This window comes from Pinus tabuliformis, chromosome 5_2, assembly GCF_031772625.1.
Source record: "Pinus tabuliformis cultivar Carrire ecotype Pingquan chromosome 5_2, CPIR1, whole genome shotgun sequence".
NCBI classification, from domain to species: domain Eukaryota; kingdom Viridiplantae; phylum Streptophyta; class Pinopsida; order Pinales; family Pinaceae; genus Pinus; species Pinus tabuliformis.
The window spans coordinates 901,044,845-901,055,189 of record NC_142306.1 but is presented as its reverse complement, the minus strand read 5'-3'; positions in this window follow the sequence as shown (position 1 = coordinate 901,055,189).

Below are 10,345 nucleotides of genomic sequence, written 5' to 3'. Positions count from 1 at the left end.
AATTTAAACTTAATAAGTTATGATTTTGGGCCAATGAAATTTACAGAATTTTTTTCATGTTTTTACTTCCAATAAAAAATAAGAGGTTATATTTTGTTGAAGATAATATCTCTTAGGTAAGATCAAACATAATTTTCCAATGGTAAGTTTCATATGTTCACTATCATTCATTTCCTTTTCTTGACATTCACTTTTAGTTTTGTTTTTAGTTTTTCTGATATATATCTCTGTTTTGTAGGACCTCAAGAATTGATTCACACCCCTGCTGGCTCAGATTTGACACTCAGTCTCTTTTGTTTTGTGTGCTTTCGAATTTTTGGAAAAACAATAATTATCCTCATCAAATCAACTAAAATGGGGAGTCCCTGAACTTTTAATTCGTTTCTTAAGCATTACTTTTATTTAGAAAAATCATTAAAATGCTTTCATTGGAGGCTTTGCTGTGCAACAAGAAAATTTACAACAGATAGAGACTTCTCATTTGGCTGAATTTTACCTCATGATTTCTTTTCACCTTTTTAGTTTCAGAGCCTAATTGCTTGTAACCCTGTAAGATAAAATTCACTAGATTTTCAACATAAAATGAACAGACACATGCTTATCTTCTTTTACTCTTTTGTTGAGACATTTTATAATTAGTCTTGTTGGGTTTGTCTCTAATTTTGGATTTTCTTTCAACTTTTCATTTCTCATTTTGACATGTTTGGATTGTTGCTTTCCTCTTTCATTTCAGTTTCGATTTCTTTTTCAATTTGTCTATTGCTCATGATTTGATTTTGGTGACTTCGCTAAGGTTTATGTAGAAATAATTTTCCTCACCTAACATTGGTTGGAATACATGAGAAATCTTTACTCTATTTATCTCAATGAGTTTCATTTACTATTAAAGATATATCTTTATGGAACCATAAAGCCCTCTTGCTTAATTTTTTTTTCATGGAGGAACACACATCATTTCTAAGTAATATAATTCACATTTTCAAGGAAAGAGCTTCTCTGAGTTTAACTCAATGGATCTCTCCCATCCCTCCACTTCATATAAAAGCCTATGATTGATAGTCGTGGGAAAAGAATTTGGATTCAACATTATGGAAGTATTATATCCATTAGCTTAAGTCTCTATTACCATCCCACCTCTTTCACTCAGGTATATCATAAACTAATCTCGCAAATGTGATTATCAAAAGGGGAAGCACGAAAAATAAAACTAAACCTGTCAGGGCTATGGACGCTCTCTGGCAGTGGGGCTATGCTTGTATGAAATAAAAGACAACTTCGTCGGGGTACTGTTTATGCTCACTAGCAACGAAGTGATGTCAGAGACCATTAATAACGATGGATATATGCTTTATCAAAAACTCCTATCTCTACCTTCTTTTATTTTTCATATGAGGTAATATTAAAATATTTTTTTCCCAAAATTCAGGTTCATGATTCTAAACTCAGTCTGTTTTGAGTACTTATATTTTCAAGCTTATATTACTAAATTCATTAATGTGGGACCCATGTGAAATGTTTTACTGTTCATGGAATCCATTATTTTAAATCTTTGGGTAAAGTGAAGTTCATCATCTTAAACCAAAGATAATTGGTTCTTCCCCATGTGTCGCCATTGTTGAGGTGAAAACTCAACACCCCCGTTATTGACTTATTTATTTCAAGTAATGGGGAGCTTTCCATAATTTTTTGGCTAAATCACTTTTTAATGTTTTCTTTTGGTTAAGTGTCATATAATTTTTCTATATTTTCATTTTCTTCAGATTTCCCTTCTGATTGATTCATTGCATTCTAATTTTCACAAGTTTTCCATCGATTCTCGTTTCATCTCATTTGGTTGCACAGTTTGCAAACGACGCTCCTCCAAAGTTTGATAATTTTTAGTGACAGGCTAAATATGTACAAAATGTATGTTGTTTTAATTTTTGTAGATTAATTGTAAATATTAATTTTTAGTTAATTTTTACTAATTAATTCATTTTTCGCTAATGGTCCTACAAAATCACCGCAGCCAAATTGTAGAACAATTAAAATTGTGTTATCATATTTCGAATGTTAATTCAAATTTTAATTTTAATAAAATTTTGAGATTCAAAATACTATAATATCAAGTGGTTGTAGTTTTTAATGTTGGGACTTGAATTTACAAAGTTGTTGTAGTTTCTAGGTGGGTGCCACTCCCTGTGGACCTTATTACACACATCTCCCTCATTCCTTACTCCTTATTGTGGTACCTCGAGACATGTTTTATCGTAACGTTCTTTTCTCTCACCTCTGATATGGCTTACTGTCAGAACTTCCGATATTACACACCTCTGATGCCCGATGTCACTGGTCCAACCTCCCTCTTTAGCTCATTGGACCTCATAACCTTTTTAAAACCTCAGAGCTTGTTCATAATACTTTCGATATCCGATGGCTCCATTCCTCCAATCATCGATATTTCACTTGACCTTCGATGTTTTGATATCCATTCTTCCCAATGTTATGATGAATCTACCTCATGCTTCCCGATATGCTTCATATAGCGGACCTTAGGATTTTAGGCCATCGTAACTTTGTTTTAAAACCTTCGATATAACTTCATCTCCGATGTCTGATGTCCCTCATAGCTTCTACAGGCTTGGTTATAAAACATTGATTTGTATATTAAAGTTTGTATAAAGGTTTCTTAACACATAGAGAATTTATTTCATATTAGTTATGTAATTGTGTGAATATAATATTATGATAATGTTAAATAATGTATTTTATTAATATAATGTTTAATAATTTAATTAAATTAATTTCTAATTAATATTTTTATTTTGTAAATAATTTAATTCATATGAGAATTATATTGGATTTTGTAATTAATTCATTTTTTTTAGTTTGTAATTTAATTTAATGTTTTTAAATAGAATATATATAATTAATTTAACAAATTGTAATTAATTAGCCATTAATGAATTTTAATTGTATATTTAATTATAATTAGAACGTTTAATTATAATTTATGAATTTTAGCCTAGGCATGACATTTTCCAGAATTCAGGTTATTTTGACACTTCATCTTTGGAGAGACATACTTGGAGATTTACTCAACCAAATTAAGCCCACAATAGCTCATTGGAAAGCTAAGACAAAAGAGGAAAATATGGGATGGTTAATTTTAGAAAATCTCATTATTTAATGATACAGAAATCAAACAGAAATAAAAATGACGAATTTGAAGCAAAATTGATTTTTTATGTTGATTTGGAAAAATTTTATTAGCTTTGGAAAATTATTATTACTAATTCCTTCTCCAACATTTCTCAAAAGCAAATCAGACTCAATAGAAACAATCCCGTCTTGATATTTATTTGGATTTTAAGTTATTGTTTTATTTTTAACAATTTTTTGAGAATGAGTTTTTGTTTTGCTATTTTGTTCATCAAATCTATTTTAATTTCTGAATTTCAATTGGTTGTGGTAGTAAAGCAGTTGAAGAGATGAGGAATAAAATATTTTTATCAATATAATTTCTCCAGCAAGAGAGGAAATAAAATTTTGGCCAATCAATTTTTTGGAGCAAATTTATTCTCCAATAGTTCTCTCATTTTAATTCTCTTTTGTAATTATAAATTGGGCTTTTGTTGAATGGAATCAGGGGGTTCCACTTCTCCGCACTGAGAGAATTGTGAAGCACTATTGTAAGGGATTTTTGAGTTGTAGAAGTAGGAGGAAAAGCTTAGATCTGAGTTATTGGGATTTGTCTTTTTCAATTCTAGACTTTGTATTGGGAGCAGAGCTTGCACTATTGCAACTCTTTCTTTTAATGACAAGGCTTATGATTTGAGAAAGATTGTTGGAGATCAAATCAAGGAACAGAACAAGAGACCAGGTTTTAATCAATTTGTATTTTAAATACTATTATTTTTAATGAAAATTTCATCTTTTTAATGATAGATATGTGTAAAATGTTTTTCATGTTGAGCACTATTGTTTAATGTGAAGATGAAGGTCTTTTTGAATTAGCTATCTAGTTCATTAGCTTCATAAATCTATTGTTAATTTTCTCTTTTGCTCTTATACTCAAATCAAATTTCTGAGTAACTATTTACTTATAAATATGCTATCTAAATTCGATTTAATTATCATCGACATTAAGAGAACTATTTCCTAATGTTATTGGTTGATAATTCATCATTAATTGGTCTATGAACAAAGCATGTTTTGGTAAATATAATATAAGCTAGTAGAACTATTAGTCAAATATTCACCTAAAAACAAACATGTTAAAATCTCAGTCATTTAATTACGTTGCTCTTAGTTGGGTTATATCTACATCTTCCTAATCGAGATAGGCTTAGGATATATTTCTTTTTGCTTGCATTCTAGGATTAGTTTTCATTTAGATTAATCATTACATTTCTAGAAGTCCTCTTATCAAAGAGACAAACTTTATTTGTGGCTTCGATGAGCCCTAGATCAACTTAAGGATCACTTTCTTGCCTGAGCTCAACAAGAGGGTTGATCTAATGTCTCTTCTCTATTGGTAAGTAAAATACATATTTTAAGCCATCAAAGATAAAAAGAAGGTAACTGGACCTAGTTTAACCAGTTGGAACTACCTTTCCAAATGGAAAAGGAGTTGCTTTAAGTTTCTGACCGAGTGGTCTCCCTTATAATGGTGAATGGCAATTTTGGGTCTGTTGGTATCATCCTAAGACCCTTTTTCCTTCCCAGTTTCACATCATTTATCCATACATTTTCATCATTTATCCCTCAAAATCCTTGAATATTGATTATTAATTGTTCTATAGTTATTAAATTGCATAAGAATTAATTTAGGGGTTTTATGTTCCAGAATTAGAGGTTTTTGATGACTTGACTACAGGAAGTACCCACAACCTGTAATAAGTTTACCGTTTGACATGTGGCGCAGCGGATGAGCGAGAACGAAAAGCATGGGCGAAAAGTGGAATGTCCAAGGATGGACAAACACCTATCTTCCATCCAAATCGAGCCTCCTATGCATGCGGTCAACTTCAGTCAAAGCAGGGTACTCTGCCGCATAAAAGCAGCAACAACATTGTTCTATTTTCATTTTGATTTTTGAAACTTATGATATGGAAACATTTTGCAAAAGCTATGTAATAAACGCGGCAACAACACTATGTACATTCATTGCATCGATGACATGGCTGTATGTGCGCATATGTAAATACAGTTAGTTCAATGTTTTGAAGGTTAATTAATCAGTTGTTGAAACATTTGCTCAGAACAGAGTTTAGTTAATACACAGAACCGTTTACAGTCCCAACGTGTGTTCACTCTTTTGCATTGGTTGATTGCTGAACGGTGGTAGTCAGTATACCCTTAGGCGCGGACGGGCCCTGCGTCCTTTGTTTGGTATACTGCTCTTCGTTTTGTTACATTTCATTTCAGTTTATATATATATGTGTTTGCACAGCGTTGTATTAGTTTCAATCTATATGCTTACACAGCGTTGTATTGGTTTCGATTTATGTATCACACAGGTTGCATCATAGTTTCGATTTACATAACTGTTGATTCACATAGCATATACGCTGCAGTCATATGAGCTTTCGATTCCTTTATGTTTTGAGTTTCATTACATGTATATGGTGTGCGCATCCGAAGGGTTTATTGTTATGTTGAATGGTCAGCACTAGGATCTGGAACGAGAATCTTGTAAGGGATTTGGTCCTTGTGTGATTTACAGATGCATGCTCATAAACTCTGCCTCATTTCACAGTCTATTCATGTTCTTTTTATATAGTTTCATAGTGTAAATATCTTGCATGTTGTGTGTGTTTACTAAGCAAAGGTTTTCTGAGTGATACCTCTGTAAGGGGGTTAGAATCATTGCCACAATCATACACAGTCTTTAGATTCACAGTTTGCTTTGATAGATGCATTTCATAACCAGCATTGTAGTCAGATACATCAGTAGGGTAATCTAGGTGTGTGAAGGATAGGCTGCATATAACGGTCTTCCGTAAAGAAGCCTTGCAATTTACCTCATAATCACCTGGGCGGTAATTCTTTATGTCTATATATTTTAGACCACGCCTCTAAGCTTACGCACCTCGGTCGATATTAAATATAGAGTCCAGTCTAGCACCCTAGCTGGAACCACTACATTTTGGCGCCGTTGCCGGGGAGGCGTACGTAAAGAATTCAAACAAGCAAAAAGAAAAAAATTTTAAATTCACAAAAACCAAAAACACAGTTAGAATCATGTTCATTTATGCCTAGACTTAGGGACAATCAAGGGAGATTTGTGAAAACCCCCCACCATCTTAACACTAATCCATCATCATCAGGAGCAGACTCAACACCAACTGAGGAGGATATTCAAACATTAGCTGAGAAATTTTATTCAGGACAGCACATTACTCTTGCTGAGAGAGAAATTCTGTTTGCACATAAATCACAGCAGCAACCTTTTCCTAAATCTTCTACCCAAGGGAAAAGTAGCACCATTACCAAACACTATTCCTTTCTCTCTTTTCCACCAAGAGACACTAAGAAACCAAGCAAAATGGTTGAGGAGGGATCTGGATCAGTTCCCCATCAAGAGGAAGAGGAATCCACTTTTAAATTCCCTATACAAGAACCACAGGAGGATGAGGAGATTAAAATGAAAAATATACCCCCATCTGTGTTACCCAATTTCTATGGTATGGCATCAGAGGATCCGGACTCGTTCTTATTTGAGTTCGACATTGTGTGTCGCACTTATGGTTATACAGATGATGCTCACAGACTGAGATTGTTTCCAGCCACATTAAAGGCAGCAGCCTTGAAATGGTTTATGGGGTTAGGGGAACATGCCATAGTAGATTGGGATGGCATGAGGAGGATATTTCTGAGGAAATATCAGCCTTATTGCAGATCCAAAGATTCTAAAGATGACATCTTTAGAATGAGCCAGCAGGAGGATGAAACCTTAGAAGAATATCTAGAACGGTTTGTCTATAACTTGCAAAAATCTAAACACCGAACCATGCCTCTTGATCTAGTCCGCACAATCTTTTTGAAAGGTATCAGGGAAGAATACATGGATGATCTCAACTTAATGGGCAAAGGTGATATCTCTGCCCTACCCTTTGAAGAAATAGCTGAACTGTGTGAAAACTATTCAAGAAGTAAAGCCGAAATGGGAAAGAGGACCTTGTCATCTAGGGTCATAAAAACTGCCTCTGCTAGTGTCACCCGGGCTGAAATTGGTAATCTTTTAGAAGAGTTCAAAACAGATTTGTTGAGTACTCTAGGAAACCAAATTGATACCTTAAAAGCCAAAAAGAAACAAGAGGAAGAAGATAATATAATGGCTATTTTCTGCCCCAAGTGTCGCAAGAAGCATGCATTAAAAGACTGTCCTCTAGACAATATACAAGTATGTGCTTTCTGTACTGAGCATCATGATATGTTTAACTGTCCTAAAGTTAAAATGGTGCAGAACTGTAACATGGCAGCCAGCACAGAGATGGAGAACGTGTACTACATGGGTGCAAAGCGACCATGGCAACCAAGGCAAGCACCCCAAGGTATGTTTCCTAATCAAAATATGCAATTTCCTATGAATGATCAGATGTATGCACAAAACTCATGGAATATACCTATGCCATGGCAGCATGGAAACCAATCACAAAATCAATGGAGATCATCTCAACAGTATCCCAAATCCTACCATCAGTATCCTCAATCATACCCACCTTACTCACAGCCATATCAGCAGTACCAACAGCCATATCCATCACAATCACAGTCATATCAACAGCACCCTCAGCCAGTTGTTTATCAGCCCCAACCTTCTCAACAAACTCTGCCTGCTCCTCCACAAATAAATGTACCACAACTTCAATTTCCAACTAATCCACAACCTCCCAGACCCACACAAATACCTGCTCAAACTGTCCCAAATCCGAACAATAGAGCAAAGAGGCCAGCTTATAATGTAGAGGAAGGAACTTCCTACTCCACACTGCCTTTACAAAACATTAATCTGAGGTCTGGTAGGGTGCTCCAGAAGAATTCTCTAATAACAGATCAGCAAGAAGAAAACTTAGAAAAAGAAAATGAAATGACCACTCAAACAAAACCAAGCAGTGAAACCAAGGACAAACAGATGCAATCACTGCAACCACCTTTTCCGGACCGTTTGGTCCAAGTCAAACCACCATTACCTCCACCACAATTTGATGTCTTGGATGAACTTAAAAATGTCTACATAAAAATCCCTTTGCTGCAAGCTATAAAGGACATTCCTATTTACACCAAAGCCATCAAAGATATGTGTCTAAAGAAACCTGCTAGGAAGAGGATTGATCCTCAGACCATTCATGTTCTAGGAAATTTAGCAGGCCTTATGACCAATACCATCTCCATGGAGAAGTATGTTGATCCGGGCATTCCAAAAGTGACCACCATCATTAACAACATACGGATCCCAAACACTTTGATAGATCTTGGAGCTGCAATTAATGTCATGACCCTTGAAACTATGAGAACACTCCAGCTTGTGAATTTGCAACATACCACAATTGTTCTTGAGCTAGCTGATAGGTCCAAAGTCATTCCTGAGGGGATTTTGGAAGATATCATTGTTTCACTGGACTCTTGGGAGTATCCGGTGGATTTCCTAGTCCTTCAAACCAAATCCAATCTAGGAGGACATCCTATCATTCTAGGCAGACCATGGTTAGCGACTGCTGATGCATTTATTGGATGCCGATCAGGTAACATGATTATCTCTAGAGGGACCGAAAGGAAACAGCTCACCCTCTATCCATCAGCACAATCACCTGCAGTCACACATAACTTGTGGCTTGATGACAAATTTAATGACAAAGAGGAGGTACAATCTGTTTTTAGCATTGACCAGATCTATGATTTCCATGAAGATAATACTGATTTGGTAGAATTATTTCTCTCACAGCCTGATATATCTGAAAACTTGAGAAATGAACAGTATAATGCTGCAGACGTACTTCTAGCTCAAAACTTTCAAGAAACATGCACTATCCACTCCTTGCAATCTACATTTCACGACATCTTTCCAGTTCAATCCATCACCAATACTCAGAGTCAAGTCATAGAGATCAGTCCGGGCAAAACTTTGAACATAGGCAACCACCTAGACTCATCTCAACAAGAAAAATTGATTAGACTCTTGACAAAGTACCAAAAAGCCTTTGCATGGGATTACACTGACATGCATGGAATTCACCCCGACACATGCACTCACCACATTTACACTGATAGGACCATTAAACCGGTGAGGCAACCGCAATGAAGAATGAACCCCATGCTCCAAGACATTGTTAGAGAAGAGTTGCAAAAACTTTTGAGAGTCAACTTTATATATCCTATTTTTGACAGTCAGTGGGTATCCCCATTGGTTATTGTGCCTAAGAAGAATGGCAAGTGGCGTATCTGTGTTGACTACAGACAGCTGAACAAAGCCACACTCAAAGACTACTTTCCACTGCCATTCATTGACCAAGTGTTAGACACCCTAGCCGGCAAATCATCCTTTTCCTTTCTTGACGGTTTCAGTGGCTACAACCAGATCCGGATTGCCTCTGAAGACCAGGACAAAACTACCTTCACCTGTCCTTGGGGCACCTATGCCTACAATGTTTTGCCATTTGGACTTTGTAACGCTCCAGCTACATTTCAGCGAGCTGTGTTAGCTATCTTTGCTGATTTGATTCATGATTGTGTTGAAGTGTATATGGATGATTTTTCAGTATATGGCAATTCTTTTGAACATGCATTAGAAAATCTAGAAAAAGTTTTGAAAAGGTGTATTGAAGCTAACCTGTCCCTCAGCAACGAAAAGTGCTTCATGATGCTAAATGAAGGGATAGTGTTGGCCATTATATCTCTTTTCAAGGCATCCAGGTTGACCCAGCCAAGATACAGATTATTGCCGATTTGCCTATTCCACAGAACCAGAGAGAGGTAAGAAGTTTTCTTGGGTATGCTAGCTATTACCGCAGATTCATTGAACATTTTAGCAAGATAGCCTTACCTTTGTTTAAACTTCTTGCCAAAGATGTACTTTTTAATTGGACTGAGAACTGCCAACATGCATTTGAACAACTTAAGAAGAAGCTATCTACTGCACCAGTCCTGAGAGGGCCAAATTGGAGTTTACCATTTCATATTTTTACCGATGCATCTGACACTGCCATAGGTGCATGCTTAGGCCAAAAAGAAGAATCTTGTACATATGCAATTTATTTCATTAGTAAAAATCTCACACCTGCCGAGCTTAACTATACAGTTATAGAAAAGGAAACACTTGCCATCATTTATGCTGTGAACAAATTTCGCCATTACATAACTG